The following is a 16,835-nucleotide window of genomic DNA, read 5'->3' as shown; positions in this document are numbered from 1 at the left end:
GAGAGGCCGCGGGAGGGCGCGAGAGTCCGCGTGGTGAGGCGGCTAGCCCAGCAGGCGCGCGGAGGTTGCTTCCCGTGGAGAAATAGAAGGACCGGAGGGTCGGGTTTCAATGGCAACCCGGGGTCTCACGCTCAGTCCCGCCTGAGGTAGCCGCTGGGGCCGGAGCCTCTCACGCTTCGTCTTCCAAGGTCTCCCTTTCTCTTTAGCCGCCCGCGAGTCGTGCGAGACCTCCCCGGGAGGCGCAAGTTCCTGGCCCCCGTTCGGCCTCCGCTTCCAGGCTGAGGGACTGCGGACAATCCGCCCACCTGCCTCCCCCTCACCCCCGAGGGGCGGGACGGCGCGGGTCCCCACTGCCACGCGCGGCCCCGGCCCTGAAGGTGCTGGGGATGCTGGCGGTGTCGAATGACAATGCGGCTGTCCTGCGGCGTCCTCGCGCCGGGGTGTCGCGGTCACTGCCGCTTCCTAACCACCCCTCTTCTCCGGGGATTTGGGGACGCAGTCGGGAAGGGGAAGGAAGTGGTCGCGAGGCCACCCCCGCCCGGGGCCGACTGCGGCTCAGCGGCTGCAGTTTAGAGGTCACTGTCCTGGAGCGGCCTCCCCAGGCCGGGCAGACGAGGATAGGTGTTCCTGCCGTTCCGCTCCCGGCGCTGCGTTCTTTCGCATTTCGGAGCTGATCACCGTGGCCGCTGCATAATACCTTATCTCCCTGTGGAGGGGATAGTTTATCTACTGCTGTTACCCCAGCTTCTACCTAGAACAGACGCTAGTACGGTGGTTCTCAAAATGCGGTCTGGTGACTTCTGAGGGTCTCTGAGACCCTTCCACGAAGTCCGAACTATATGCCTAATACTACTTAAATGTTGTTTGCTGTTTTCGCTCTCATCCCCTGGGGAGTATACAGAGAAGTTTTCAAGAGGATAGTTGACTTAAGAGCTTTGTTGGCTGGTGAAATGTGTGCTTGAGTACCCCTCAGTTTTCTAGAATCTTTTGAGGTTTAGGGTATAAATATGTGCGTTTTCAGAGATTAACTCAGTTTTTCCTTAGTACTTCTAGTGTGTTCTTACAAGGTATCTTCCCTTACCCCTAATCCCTGTAACCCCATCAATCATCCAACAAACTCCTTTTTTAAATCCCTAAACTGTCCTTGCACTTATGCAGAAATACGAGAAAAAAGTTCGTTTTATCGACTTGTTTTGCAAGAACAGTTTTTAATTTATTGAAAAAGTTTCTAGGGGGGCGCCTGGGTGGCACAGCGGTTAAGCGTCTGCCTTTGGCTCAGGGCGTGATCCCGGCTTTACGGGATCCAGCCCCACATCAGGCTCCTCTGCTATGAGCCTGCTTCTTCCTCTCCCACTCCCCCTGCTTGTGTTCCCTCTCTCGCTGGCTGTCTCTATCTCTGTAGAATAAGTAAATAAAATCTTAAAAAAAAAAAAAAAAAAGAAAAAGAAAAAGTTTCTAGGGGCGCCTGGGTGGTGCAGTCTAAGCGTCTGCCTTCGGCTCAGGCCTTGATCCCAGCGTAATGGGATCGAGTCCCACATCAGGCTACTCCGCTAGGAGCCTGCTTCTTCCTCTCCCACTCCCCCTTCTTGTGTTCCCTCTCTCGTTGGCTGTCTCTCTCTGTCAAATAAATAAATAAAATCTTTAAAAAAAAAAAGTTTCTAAATGTTTACATTTTATTTAAAATTGTTATTCTTTTAGAATTTAGTATTTTATTCAAAATACAGTTTTGTTTTACCCTTTTTTAACTTTAGGTTCTTCCATCGGCTTACAAAAGGGGGATTAGAAGACTTGCTTTCTCAATCTTCCCACATCTAAAGATGCTGAAAAATACAACATTGACCTCAGTTATCAGGATTCGCTGACTCAGGTAAAGGGAAGAATCTGGGTGAAACTGTAAATAAAGGAAAGGGAATTGAATATTTTAAACATGGTAGGCTCTTTAAAAGTCAGAGTGTTTTTGTTACCACTTTTCAAACTAGAAATGAAAAACCCACTGAAACATCTTACAGCTTAAATTATTGTGTTGCACTGGCTGCAAAAGGACATATGATAACTGAGAGACTAATAAAGCCTGTACATTACTTCAAGAAATGCCTGCTGGATGAAAAATCAGTCAAAAAAAATCATGGCCACGCTATTTTCCAAAGATGCAGTAGCTCACCAAATTAGAAATTTAGTTGCAAATGTAAAGACTGAGATAACATCTCACCTACAGAATTATATGGACCCAAAAATTATATAAATGTAGATATAAGCTAGGCTTGTTGCTTTGCTTGTATCTATCCAGAGTCAGCACTAATACTTGAAGATCTTTTATATAATGCTTGGCAATAAACACAAGTAGTGCTGAAATAGAGCACTGACCAATTTTTTAAAGTAACTTTATCCTGGAACAACTGTGCTGACATTTGCACTAATGGTATAAAAGCAATACTGGGCAAAACTGCTGGCACCTTGGCACAAATCAAAGCAGAGGCTCCAAACTGTGCTCTTCACCACCGTACACTCCCATTGGGGAAGGGAAAAAGCCAGTTTACCTTAGAATATCTTTAATAAAGCAGTAAGAATTCTTAATGTTATTAAATCTCAACCTTTCAGTACATTCCTTTTAAATACTGTGTGTGACGAAACGGACAGTACACATCAAGCAGTTCTGATGCACAACCAGGGTTCCCCAAGGAAAAGCACTGGTGTATTTGTTTGACTTGAAGGCTGAACCAGCCACTTTTCTTCATTTATTAATCAACAGTGGCTTTCTTGAAAATGAACAGCAAGTCTGTCACTTCAAAGAAAATCACTGAATTTGTTGCCACTGATAAAATTTAAGCTTTCATGTGAAAATTATGATTTTGAAGAATGTGTTTCTACCACCAGGAGTTTGATAACTTCCCAATATGTAAGAACTGTTTTGATAAGATTGGAGGTGATATTAATGAATATTATTTTTTGATCATATATAATTAAATGTGTCAACATTTGGAAGATCTATATAACGCAGTGAACCAATATCTTCCAAATGATCAATGCATGATGTTATAAAATTATGAATGAACGAAAGATCCATTTAAAGTGCATATAGCCCAATGATTTTAATGTAACCCAGTGAGAGAAGTTCGCGGATACATTTTCAAATTCCACATTGCAACAAACCTTTAAAAAAATACTTCTTGTTGAGTTTTGGTGTTGTACTAAAGAAGAATGTCCACAATTATTTGAAAAGGCTATAAAAATACTCTTTTTTTTTTTTCCCCAAACTGCATATCTGTGTGAGGCCAAATTTTCTTCATAAGCATCAAACAAAATCACAACCTGTTGTCAGCTGATAATGGTTCCCAAGGGTCTGTCCATGTCCTCAGCCTTGAAACCGGTGAATAGTGAAACTTGTGCTGGTGGGACTGGATTAAGGATCTTGAGATAAAGAGATTATCCTGGATTATCCCAGTGAGGCCTATATGCCATCACAATGTCCTTATAAAAAAAGAAGCAGGAGGAGATTATCCAGCACAAAGAAGAGCAGGTGATGCAGAGATAGGAGAAGAGATTGGAAGGAGGCATCCACAAATGAAGGAATATGTTAGCTGCCACCAGAATCCGGAAGGGGCAAGGAGAGAAGTTTCCTCTGGAGCCTCCAGAGGGAGCGCTTTCCTGCCCACACCTTGATTTTGGCCTAGTGAAACTGATGTTGAACTTCTGGCCCCAGAACTGCAAAAGAACACATTTCTGTTGTTTTGAGCAGCCAAGTTTATGGTAATTTGTTATGGTACCCCCAGGAAAATAATACAAACCCCAAAGCAACAGATTAAATAAAGAACGAGGCATGAGAATCCAGCTGTTTTATGTTAAGCCTGACAGTAAAGAGATTTGCAAAATTGTGAAAGAGTGCCATTCCTCTCACTATTTTTTTTGTTCTGAGTATATAGCTGTTTTTCATCTTTTTAATCTTATTAACATATTTTTTGCTATTTTAAAATTAATTAATAGTTTAAGCTTTTCTCAGTTTTACTTTTTAATTTAGCAAATATATATAGGTATAACCCATATAAACAAAAGGTTTTGGAGGTCTCTGATAACTTTCAAACATGCAGAGAGGGTCCTAAGACCAAAAAGTTTGAAAACTATCTAGTACTTGGTAGGTACTCAATTATTTATTGAAGTAATTATATGTATTATTCAGTCACATCAATTGATACATGAGTATAGGCCAATGAACAGCAGAAGAGTTTAGGGTAAAATGAATGGTTGCAAGAGAAGAAGACAGAAGAGTTCTTTGAAAAGGGAAACTTGGGAAAAAGACAAAATTATCTCCAACTGACCCAATTACGATGGAGAAGTTACTGGAACAACTTCCAGAGCTTTCTACCCAGTGTGTGACCCAGGCACAGAGAGTATTGAAGCACCACCAATTTCTACCATTCCTCCTCTAGGTTACATCTTGCAAAGCTAGAGTTGATAATAGACGTAAGAAACAAATGTCAAAAGCCCAGAAGTGAAATGCCTGTTAGGAAAAGCTGCAGAATTATATAGCAAGACTTGCTAAGATTTAGAATTATAGGATGTGGAAATTGGAAGAAATTTGGATGTCATCCACACATCCAATCACCTAATATTACAGAAAAGGATACTGATAGATAGGCTATGGAAGCCACTTGACCAAGGTCACACAATCTTAGGGGTAAAACTGAAATTGCAGTCCTAAATCTAGACTTAGAGCTTGGAGCATTTTCCGCATACTTTCACGGATTGACAATGAAGAGGTCGCCTGTGGCTTCCTGTTCTGAGACTCTGGCTCCAAGTCCTGCCATGAAATGAAGGGGGTATGGATGTTCTCTTTGAAGCTTGTAATTTTAGACTGTCCATTTTTTTTCTGTAAATATGGGCTCTTCTTTCTCCTTTTCCCATCTCCACCTTTATCCCAGGTAATTTCACTCAGAATGACAGGGATTGAACCTATTAAATTAAACCCTCTAGAAGTGGATTTCCTCTCTTCTTCCAGTCAGGGAGGAAGGTGGCTCTCATTGAGCTGAAAATAGGGCAGAGAAATGACTCAGTACATTTTAAGAAGGTACAGTGGTCCTAAGACTGCAGTGGGGCAAGAATATCAGTAGCCCCGCCACTTTCCAAGCAGGACTCTCTCGCTTGGAAATACATAGAGGTGTGTGAAAGGGTAATGTTTTTCTTCTGAATTTCCTCAGCTTCCTTTTTAAAAACTTTTATTTTGACTAGATGTTAAATTCTCTTCATTCTAAAACTCAAAATGTACACAAGGTTATACTGAGAAAAATCTTCCTCTCTTCCCATCTCCCAGCCGCCCACTTCCCTTCCCTAGAAACAACTGCTATGATCTATTTCTTCAGAAACATATTATACATAAATGTTAGCTTTCACTCTGAAAGTCTTAGATTCTACTGCGTGACCACAGAGAATTTAGCCCACTTCTTTTGAAGATGTATCTCTAGGGAATCATTCCTTCATAGAATGTTTTCCAAAACAATTTTGCCTTCATTTGATGGGACTATTAAAGACAAACAACAGTTGTTCATGCTCACTTATTGCAAGGTTGTCATGCTATCCCAGGAATGTGTCTGGCAACCACGTGAAGGGGTAGTTCCAAGGACGTAGAAATATCCATGGCTCCAGATCTCACCTGTGTCCTCAACCAGACTCTCCCCTAGGCTCCAGGGGAGCCTATGCTATTCCTCTTTCTAAGTCCCTCAACTTCTTTTTTTTTTTTTTTTAAGATTTTATTTATTTATTCAACAGAGATAGAGACAGCCAGCGAGAGAGGGAACACAAGCAGGGAGAGTGGGAGAGGAAGAAGCAGGCTCACAGCAGAGGAGCCTGATGTGGGGCTCGATCCCATAACGCTGGGATCACACCCTGAGCCGAAGGCAGACGCTTAACCGCTGTGCCACCCAGGCGCCCCTAAGTCCCTCAACTTCTAAACTCCAGTTAGCTTTCTTCATCCCTTTGCTCTTAAGTTTAACATTCGGCCATGTTTTCCCTGCAAAGCTCTTGTCAGCTCTCACCAATAATTCTGATTTCCCACTCTAGCTAATTTGCTTCCATTTACCCCTAATAACATGGTTAATACACCTTCAATTACTCCATTTCCCGTGCCGCTGTCTCTGTCCTCAATTATTATGAAAATCTTCTAATTTGTCACCCGTTATCACCAATTTCTTCTCTTTTCAGCCAGCCCTTCAGAGAGAGCTTTCTATCTCAGAAATCTGATCATGTTATTCTCAGTTCAAAATGATCTGGTGGATAAATGCAAACTCCTTACGAGGGGGACATAGGCCTTGTTAGCTTTCCCATTGCCTGTCTCTCTAGCATTCTCTCCTACTAGGCTTAGGTTAGCATTTTTTGTTTAAGCAGGATCACGCTGCCAGCAGTTCTCCCAAGTATGCCATGCTTTTAATTCTCATGTTTTTGCATCTGCTGATTGCCTGGTATATTCTTCCACTCTTAACTAGAAAATTTCTATTTATCCTTTAAAACAGAACTCAAGCACTCATTTCCCCGATGAAGCCTTCCTTGCCCAACGTTTGTACCTTATAAAAGCCCTACTAAAATTGAATTGAAATGATCTATTTATATGTCTCTCTCCCCTGTTAGAACCGAACCCTCAGGGATAGGAGCATGTTTTTCTTATTCTCAATTCTAACACAGAATCTATATTTATTGTCATGGGAAAATATTCATGATATGTTGATATAAGTAAAGAAAACAGGTTATAAAACATATGTATGTATGGAGGCACCTGGGTTGCTTGGTTGGTTAAACATCTGACTCTTGATTTCAGCTCAGGTCATGATCTCAGGGTCGTGAGATGGAGCCCTGCGTGAGCCTGCTTGGGATTCTTTCTCTCCCTCTCCCTCTGTCCGTCCCACCGTCTCTCTCTTTAAAAAAAAAACACCAAAAAAACCAATAACATATGTGTATGGTTTGGGTCTGTCTTTGCCAAAATACATGTCAATCTCACACTTATCACAATTTGTAAGTATAAAATTATTTGCTGGATTTATTTAATGTCTTTCTCCCTCATTAGACTAAATGCAACTTGAAGGCAGGGAGTAAGTGTTTACCACCATTTGCCCACCACCTGGCACAATGCCTGACACTTAGTAAGCACTCATTTTTCATTTCTTAAAGGGTGTACGTAGAAAAATATTTGGACACGTAAATACCCAAATGTTGAAAATGGTTGCCTAGGATGGTGGAATTATGATTACTCTGTATGTTTTTCTTTATATTTTTTGGTATTTATTGAATTTTTTAAGCGATAATATATTCATTTTATAATTATAAGGAAAATTAAAACCATTTTAGGAAGGAAGCAAGGAACTAGGAACTCAAAGGTCCATCCAAGTCCCAACTTGACCTTCTCTGTCAAGGTAGATTAAATGGGTTTGCCTCAGAAATGGGACTTGTGGGGGCTGAGAGTGTCAGGGAGGAGAACATCTGGTTATTTGTTCCCCACTACTGGCAATAATCTGTGGCAATATAAAGAAGTACCCATTGATGACCATCTCCACTATAACTAATCCCTAAATTTGTCCTATAGTCTAAGCAGTTCATTTGTCTTAGCATTTACCAGTGTTTCATAACTTGTTAATAGATACTGTAAAAAGTATCGTAAAAGGTGGCTAAATTAATTGGAAAATGCTGCATACTTTTATTCTACTCACAGCTCTGCTCTTAGAGATGTGCAGTGTATCTTGGCATATTCATGATCCTGTGAAGTCCTATAATAAAGAACCCTATTTAATTTTGTTTAACTCAACATTTCTCAAATTTGTAACATATGAAACAGACTTTTTACCAAACAACAAGCTAGTATCTCATAAATAACTGCTTGATAAACAAAATTTTATCTAACATAAAAATGGGTTTCAGGGCAAGACTTCTCACATTGAAGAAGAAAGGAGATAAGCAAATCCTCTCTATGGGAAACAAGTATAAAGCAAAATTATCAAAAATATCCATTTCAGTGCTCTAGAGATCAATCAAATGCACACAACAAATTGAGAGTGTCAATTCCTTAAAAATTACTACACATCAGGTAAAAATGGCATCTGTGTCATTCTTCCCAGAGGCTACTCCTCCATGCCCCACTGCCCTATAAGTTTGATTGGTGGTGTAATCTATCAAGGTGGAGCAAGTCATGAAAACCTTATTTAATTTGGAGACAAATGTGAAAAATCCAGTGACATCTGCTGGCCTGAGGTTGCAGTCCTGATTGGCGTAAGCAATGGATCAAGGATTAGCCAGTAATGTAAAAGAGAGATCAGGTAATAGATAGCCATAGATAGTGGCTCTCCATCCATCCCTGGCCGATCAGAGGCTACATGCACACAGAGGAGACACAACAGGAGACACAACTGTTGGAAAGTAAAAGGCAGATGTGAAAACTGCCTAAAATGTGAAAGTTCTCTCCAAACCACACATATATCTAATAGTAAGAATGAAGTCTTACAGGCTCTGGGTGTTTGTGTACAATCTCTGATGAATCCTGGGCTAACCACTAAGCTATGCAGGTACAGGATGACCCCTAAAAAGCCAGAGACATCAGTGAGCACACACACATCAGTGAGGGAGGCAGCCACAGTTTTAGTCCAGGCAAGTTAAAAAAAAAAAAAAAAAAAGGAATAAACAGCAACAACTATCATTGGGGCTAGATATCAGAAACCGGATTTGCTACAAAATTTTATCTGAAATATCCAGCTTTTCTGAAGGCATCACAATTTTGGACCTCAAGTTATATTATAAAGCTATAGTGATCAAAACATATTGGTACTGGCAAAAAAATAGGCACATAGGTCAATGGAACAGAATAGAAAACCCAGAAATGAACCTACAACTACATGGCCAGTTAATCTTCAACAAAACAAGAATATGCAATGGGGAAAAAGACAGTCTTCTCAACAAATGGTGTTGGGGAAACTAGACAGCAACATGCAAAATAATGCAATTGGATCACTTTCTTACACCTTACACAAAAATAAATTCAAAATGGATTAAAGACCTAAAAGTGAGACCTGAAACCATTAAAATTCTAGAGAGAACACAAGCAATAACCTCTTTGATACCGCCATAGCAACTTCTTACTAGCTATCTCTCCTGAGGCAAGGGAAACAAAAGCAAAAATAAACTATTGGGACTTCTTCAAAATAAAAAGCTTCTGCACAACAAAGGAAATAATAAAACTAAAAGGCAACCTTTGAAACAGGAGAAGATATTTGCAAATGACATACATGATAAAGGGTTAATATCCAAAATATATAAAGAACTTCTAAAACTCAACACCCAAAAATAAATAATCCCATTTAAAAAAATGGACTGAAGACCCGAATAGACATTTTTCCAAAGAAGACATACAGATGTCCAACAGACACATGAAAAGATCCTCAACATCACTAATCATCAGGGAAATACAAATCAAAACTACAGTGAGATATCACCTCACACTTGTCAGAATGGCTAAAAGCAACAACACAAGAAACAAGTCTCTTTTCCAGCTGGAACCATGGAGGGTGCAGAAGAGAGGAAAAAGAAGGATCCTGCTGTGCCAGAAACCCTTAAGAAAGAAGTTTGCCCAAAAGAAATGCAAGGATGAAGCTTATCTATGAAAAAGCTAAGCATTACCACAAGGAATATAGGCAGATGTACAGAACTGAGATTTGAATGGTGAGGATGGCCAAAAAAGCTGGCAACTTCTACATACCTGTGGAAACCAAATTGGCATTGTCATCAGAATCAGAGGTATCGGTGGTGTGAGCCTAAAGGTTTGAAAGATGTTGCAGCTTCTTTACCTTTGCCAGATCTTCAGTGACACCTTTGCTAAGCTCAAAAAGGCTTCAGTTAACATGCTAAGGATTGTGGAACCATATATAGCATGAGGGTACCCAAACCTGAAGTCAGTGAATGAATTGATCCACAAGTGTGGTTATGGCAAAATCAACAAGAAGTAAATTGCCCTGACAGATAACACATTGATTGGCAAATATGGCATCATCTGCATGGAGGATCTGATTCATGAGATCTATACTGTTGGAAAATGTTTCAAAGAAGCAAACAACTTTTTATGGCCCTTCAAATTATCTTCTCCATGAGGGGGAATGAAGAAAAAGACCACCCATTTTGTAGAAGGTGGAGATGCTGGTGAAGGGAAAACCAGATCAATACGCTTAATTAGAAGGATGAACTGAGGTATCTACCATGATTATTTTTGTACTCTGGTCAATTAATAAATGACTACTTTCAAATGAAAAAAAAAAAAAAAAGAAACAACAAGTGTTGGTGAGGATGTGAAGAAAGGGGAACCCTCCTGAACTGTTGGTGGGAATGCAAACTGGTGCAGCCACTCTGAAAAACAGTATGGAGTTTCCTCAAAAAGTTAAAAATAGAACTACCCTACGACCCAGTAATTGCACCACTAGGTATTTAGTGAATGAAAACAAAAATGCTACTACAAAGGGATACACGCACCCCATGTTTATAGCAGCACATCTACAATAGCTCAAATATGGAAACAACCTAAATGTCCATCAACTGATGAATGGATAAAGAAGATGTATTGTTTATATACAATGGAGTATCATTCAGCCATAAAAAAGAATGAAATCTTGCCATCTGCAACTACATGGATGGACCTAGCAAGTATGGTGCTAAGGGAAATAGGTCAGAAAAAGACAAATACGTATGATTTCACTCATATGGGGAATTTAAGAAACAAAACAAACGAGCATGGGGTGGGGAGAGAGGAACACCAAGAAACAGACTCTAAACTATAGAGAACAAACTGATGGTTACCAGAAGGGAGGGCACTTATTGTGATGAGCACCAGGTGATGTATGGAAGTGGTGAATCAGGAAATTGTATACCTGAAACTCATACTACACTGTATGTTAACTAACTGGAATTTAAATAAAAACTTTTTACAAAATTAAAAATAGAATTTCCAGCTTTCAACAACAAAATTATAAGAGTTTCAAAGAAGCAGGAAATTATGAAGTATACTCAGGGGAAAAAGCAGTTGATAGAAACTTCTCTGAGTGGGCCCACATGTTGGATTTAGCAGACAAAGATTTCAAAGCGTTATTATAAATATGTTCAAAGAACTCAAGGAAATCATGTTTAAATAATTAAAAAGAATATATGAGAACAATGACTTAACAAATAGATAACTCAATAAAGAGACAATCTATTTTTAAAAAGAGAACTAAATGTAAATTCTGAAGTTGAAAAGTATAATAGTTGAAAATTTACTTGGGAGTTCAACAACAGATTTGAGATGGCAGAAGAACAATCAGTGAAGTTAGAAGTAGATCAAAAGAAATTATTCAATCTTTAAAACTGAGAGAAAAAAGAATGAAGAAAAAGAAACAACCTCAGAGATCTATGGGATACCATCAAACATATCAACATAAAGGTAATGGGAGTCCCAGAAGAAGAGAGAGAAAAGGGGGTAGGGTAGTAAGAATACTTAAAGAAATAACAGCTGAAAATTTCTCCCATTTGATAAAAAATACAAAGAGAAAAATATTCAAAACAACAAGAGAAAAACAATTATCATTTAAAAGGGAAAATGATTTCAATTAATAGCTGACTTCTCATCAGAAACAACGGTAGCCAGAAGGCAGTGGTATAATATTTTCAGAACTGAAAAATCAAGAATTATATATTTAGCAAAACTGACCTTTAAAAATCAAAGCAAAGGTCTTCATTTCCTTATGAAGGCTCCTGTGTTACCTAAAAGTTATATTAAATAAATCTGCATGGTTTTTTTCCTGTTTAAAAAAAAAGTGAAATAAAGACATTTCAAGATAATCAAAGAATTTGTTGTTGGTAGACTTGCCTTAGAAGAAATATTAAAGACATTTCTTCAGGGGCACCTGGCTGGCTCAGTTGGTAGATCACGTGACTCTTGATCCTGGAGTTGTGAGTTCAAGCCCCACATTGTGTGTAAAGTTTACTTAAAAAAAGGGAGGGGAAGAAATTTCTTCAGACTAATAGGCGATGACACCAGACATTAACTCAAACTATACAAAGAAATGAAGAACACAGGAAACGGTAAATATAAGAGTAAATATAAAGCACTATAATATTTCTCTTTTTTTGGTAAGAAGTCCTTTAAAAGACAAAAGATTGCATAAAGGAAATCATAACACTGTATTGTTGGGTTTAGAACATGTACGGATGTAATATGTATGACAGTAATAACATGAAGGAGCAATAAATGGAACTATATCAGAGCAAAATTTCTACATTTTACTGGATTAATGTTATTCCAGTTCTTATAAATCTGAAGCAGATTGTGATACATTAAGATACATACTATAATTCCCAGAGCAGGGGCACCTGGGTGGCTCAGTTGATTAAGCATCTGCCTTCAGCTCAGGTCATGATCCCAGGGTTCTGGGATTGAGCCCCGCATCAGGCTCCCTGCTCAGCAAGGGAGTCTGCTTCTCCCTCTCTCTCCCTCCCCGCTCATGTTCTCTCTCTCTCTCACTCTGTCTCTCAAATAAATAAAATCTTTGAAAATAATAATAATAATAATTCCCAGAGCAACCACTTAGAGAATAACTCAAAAAATATAGTAAAAAATTAACATAGGAATTAAAATGAGATAAAAAATATTCATTAAACATAACAAAAGACAACAAAAGAGGAACAGAAGAACCAAAAAAGAAAAAGATGTGATATATAGAGAACAAATAGCAAAATGACAGATGTGAATCCAACCATATTCATAATTGTAAATCTGAATGAGCTATTTCCTTCATTTTGTTAATGTGATATATTGCATTGATTGAGTTTTGTATGTTGAATCATCCTTACATTCCGGAAATAAATCCCACTTGATCATGGTGTATAATCCTTTCAATATGCTATTGTATTCGGTTTGTTAGTATTTTGTTGAAGATCTTTGCATCGATGTTCATAAGGGATGTTAGTCTGCAGTTTTCTTGTAGCGTCTGTCTGACTTTAGTATAAGAATGATAGCTTAGGATGCTAGTATAGGATGCTAGAATGAATTTAGATGTGTTCCCTCCTTTTCAATTTTTTGGAAGAGTTTGAAGAGGATTGGTGTTCATTCTTCTTTAAATGTTTGGTAGATTCACCAGTGTAGCCATATGGTCCTCAGCTTTTCTTTGTTGGGAAGTTTTGGATTACTGATTCCATCTCCCTACTAATTATGGATCTATTTTCTATTTCTTCATGATTCAGTTTTGGTAGGTTGTGTGGTATTAGAAATATATCCATTTCTTCTGGGTTATCCAATTCATTGACACACAGTTGTTTATAGTATTCTATTACATAATAATCCCCTCCTTATTTCTGGGGGATACTTTCCAAAACCGCTAGTGGATGCCTCAAACCACAGATAGTACCAAACCCTTATATAATATGTTTTTTCCTATACATACCTATCTATGGCAAGCTTAATTTATAAATTAGGCACACTAAGAAATTAACTGCAGAGGAGCCTGGGTGGCTCCGCTGTTAAGTGTCTGCCTTCGGCTCAGGTCATGATCCGAGGGTCCTGGGATCGAGCCCCACATCGGGCTCCCTGCTTGGCGGGAAGCCTGCTTCTCCTTCTCCCACTCCCCTTGCTTGTGTTCCCTCTCTGGCTGTCGCTCTCTGTCAAATAAATAAATAAAATCTTTAAAAAAAAAAGAAATTAACTGCAATAACTAATGATAAAATAGGACAATTAAAACAATATGCTGTAATAAAAGTTTTATGAATGTGGTCTCTCTCCCTCTGTCTCTCAAAATATTGTACTGTACTTACCCTTCTTCATCTTGTGATGATGTGAGATGATAAAATGCCTACATGATGAGATGAAGTGAGGTGAATAATGTAGACACTGTGATGTAACATTAGGCTACCATTGACCTTCTGATGATACGTGAGAAGAAGGATCATCTGTTTCTGGACAACAGTTGACCACAGGTACCTGAAACTGCAGAAAGAGAAACCACAGATAGGGGGGATCTGCTGTAATTCCTTTTATTTCTGTGGTAACAGTTGCAATGTCCCCTTTTTCATTTCCGATTTTAGTTATTTAGGTCTTCTCTCTTTTTTTCTTAATCCAGTTAAAGATTTGTCAATTTTATTTGTTAATCTTTTTAAAGAATAAATTTTAGTTTCATTGATTCCTTTATTCTTTTTCTTTTTTTTAAAGATTTTTTTTAAAAAGTTTTTAAAAGTAATCTCTACACCCGACATGGGCTTGAGTTCACAACCCCAAGATCAAGAGTTGCATGCTCCACCAACTGAGCCAGCCAGGTGCTCCTCCTCTGTTGTTTTTCTACTCTTCATTGCATCTATCTCTGCTCAAATCTTTATTATTTCCTTTCTCTGTTAGCTTTGGGTTTAGTTTTCTTTTTCTAGTCCCTTACAGTTAGCTTATTGATTTGAAATCCTTTTCCTTCTTTAATGTATGTGGTTACAGTTATAAATTTCCCTATTAGAACTGTTTTGCTGCATCGGAGAAGTTTTGGTATGTTATGTTTTTACTTTTATTTATCTCAAGATATATTCTAATCTCCTTTGCGACTTCTTCTGTGACCTACCAGTTGTTTCAGAGTACGTTGTTTAATTTCCTACATATTTCCAGTTTTCCTTCTGTTAGTGATTTCTAGTTTCATTCCGTTGTGCTCAGAAAAGATACTTTGCATGTATGTGTAATTTCAACCTTTTAAAATGTATTAAGATTTGTGTTGTGATCTAATATATACTCTGTCCTAGAGACTATTTCAACTGCACTTGAGAAAAATGTGTTTTCTGCTGTTGTTGGGTAGAGTGTCCTGTATATATGTCTGTTAGTTCTAACTGGTGTATAGTGCTGTTCAAGACCTCTATTTCATTATTCATCATCTGTCTGATTTCTATCCATTATGGAAAGTGGATTTTGAAGTCTCCGACTATTATTGTGGCTCTGTATTTCTCATTTCAATTTTGTGATTTATTTGAATGGATTCCATGATCATGGATTAGAAAGAATCAATGTTGTTAAGATTGCAACTCTCCCTAAACTGATGTATAGATTCTATGCAAAACTACAGCAGCCTTGTTGGCACAAACAGCAAGCTGATCTTAAATTTTATATAGAATATCCAAAACAATTTTTAAAAAAGAAGAACAAAGTTGATGACTTACAATAGCCAATTTCAAAACTTACTATAAACCTACAGTAATCAAGACAGTGTGATATTGGTATAAAGACAGAAAATATATATTATGGACCATATGTATTAATGGAACAGAATTGATAGAAATAAATTCTTACATTTATGGTCAATTTATTTTTTTAATTAATTAATTTATTTGAGAGACAGAGCATGGGGGCAGGGGCAGAAGGAGAGAGAAACTTAAGCAGGCTCCACTCTGAGCTCATAGCCCAACATGGGGGTCATTCTCACCACCCTGAGATCATGACCTGAGCCAAAACCACTTAACCAACTGTGCCATCCAAGCACCCCTATGGCCAATTGATTTTCAGTGACGTAGCCAAGACAGTTCAATGGAGAAAGGACGGTCTTCAACAAATGATGCTGGAACAATTTGATCTCCATATGCAAAAAAAATTAACTTAGACCTTTATCTCACACCATACCCAAAAATTAACTCAAAATGGATCTTAGATCTAAATGTTAATATAAAACTATAAAAGTTATAGAAGAAAACATAGGAAAAATTCTTCATGATCTTGGGCTAGGCAGAGTTCTTAAATAAGTCATCAAAAGTGCAAACCGCAAAAAAAAAAAATCGATAAATCGTACTTCATCAAAGTGACAACTTCTGGGCTTCAGAAGAAACTCTTAATAAGTTCAAAAGATAAGACATAGACTACAAGAAAATATTTACAAATTATATATCTGGTGAAGGAGTTGTATCCAAAATACACGAAGAATTCTTATAACTTCGTTATGAGAAGACTAACAATCCAATTAAAAAATGAAGAAATGCACATGTCATCAAAGAGGATATATGAATGGCTAAAAAGCACTTGAAAAGATAGTCAACATTGTTAGTCACTAGGGGGATTCAAATTAAAACCACAATAAGATAGCATTATATACCCACTAGGGCTATAATCAAAAGAACACACAATACCAAGTGTTGAAGATCATGTGGGGAAAGAGATCTTGAAGATCTCTTCAGTTGTAGCAAACTGTCAATCAGTAACGAACAAGCATTTCTGAAATTCATTTAACAATTTACCAGTTTTATTGAAATATAGTTTACATACCATAAAATTCACCCATTGTAAGCATACGGCCAATGGTTTTTAGTAAACTTATAGTGCTGTGCAACCACTGTTACTATCTAGATTTAGACACGTCCAAAACCCCGTAAGTTTCCTTCATAAGTATTTGCAGTGTATCCTCAATTTCACCTCCAATTTCAGGCAACTACTGGTCTGATTTCTGTCTCCAAAGATTTACCTTTTCTGGTCATATCGTATGCATGGAATCAGATAATATGTCGTTTTTTTTAACTGGCTTATTTCACTTGGCATACAGTTTTCAAGGTTCATCCATTTTGTAGCATGTATCAGGGCTTCATTCCTTTTTATAGCTGAAAAATAGTCCATTACATGGACATATGACTTTGTTTATCCACTTATTAATTGATGGTAGCAAAGATCTTTCAAGATCTTTCTGGGACGTAGTGACCAGAGATGCATGCAGAAAGGGAAAGAGAAACGAATCTGTTTAGAAAAATTAATACTTTAATGAGGGTCTATAGGGAGTAACCAGAGAAAAATTTCAAGAGAGAAGGCTTGGGAATAAACAGAAATTGTTCAGGAAACTCTCCAGGCT

At 38.2% G+C, this 16,835-nt stretch overlaps 1 pseudogene across 1 annotated transcript; it reads left to right on the top strand.

The window, feature by feature from the left end:
- Nucleotides 1–16: 16 nt before the first annotated feature.
- LOC148107029 (large ribosomal subunit protein uL30 pseudogene) lies at nt 17–10,775 on the top strand (annotated as a pseudogene). The gene is made up of 2 exons (XR_015723212.1): nt 17–146; nt 1,752–10,775. The product of XR_015723212.1 is annotated as a large ribosomal subunit protein uL30 pseudogene (transcript).
- The last annotated feature ends 6,060 nt before the right edge of the window (nt 10,776–16,835 follow it).

This window comes from Ursus americanus, chromosome 36 (assembly GCF_024610735.1).
Source record: "Ursus americanus isolate L20-20 chromosome 36, mUrsAme1.1.p, whole genome shotgun sequence".
Taxonomy (NCBI): domain Eukaryota; kingdom Metazoa; phylum Chordata; class Mammalia; order Carnivora; family Ursidae; genus Ursus; species Ursus americanus.
The sequence above is the reverse complement of the archived record's forward strand: the minus strand, read 5'-3'. Positions and strand labels throughout refer to the sequence as shown.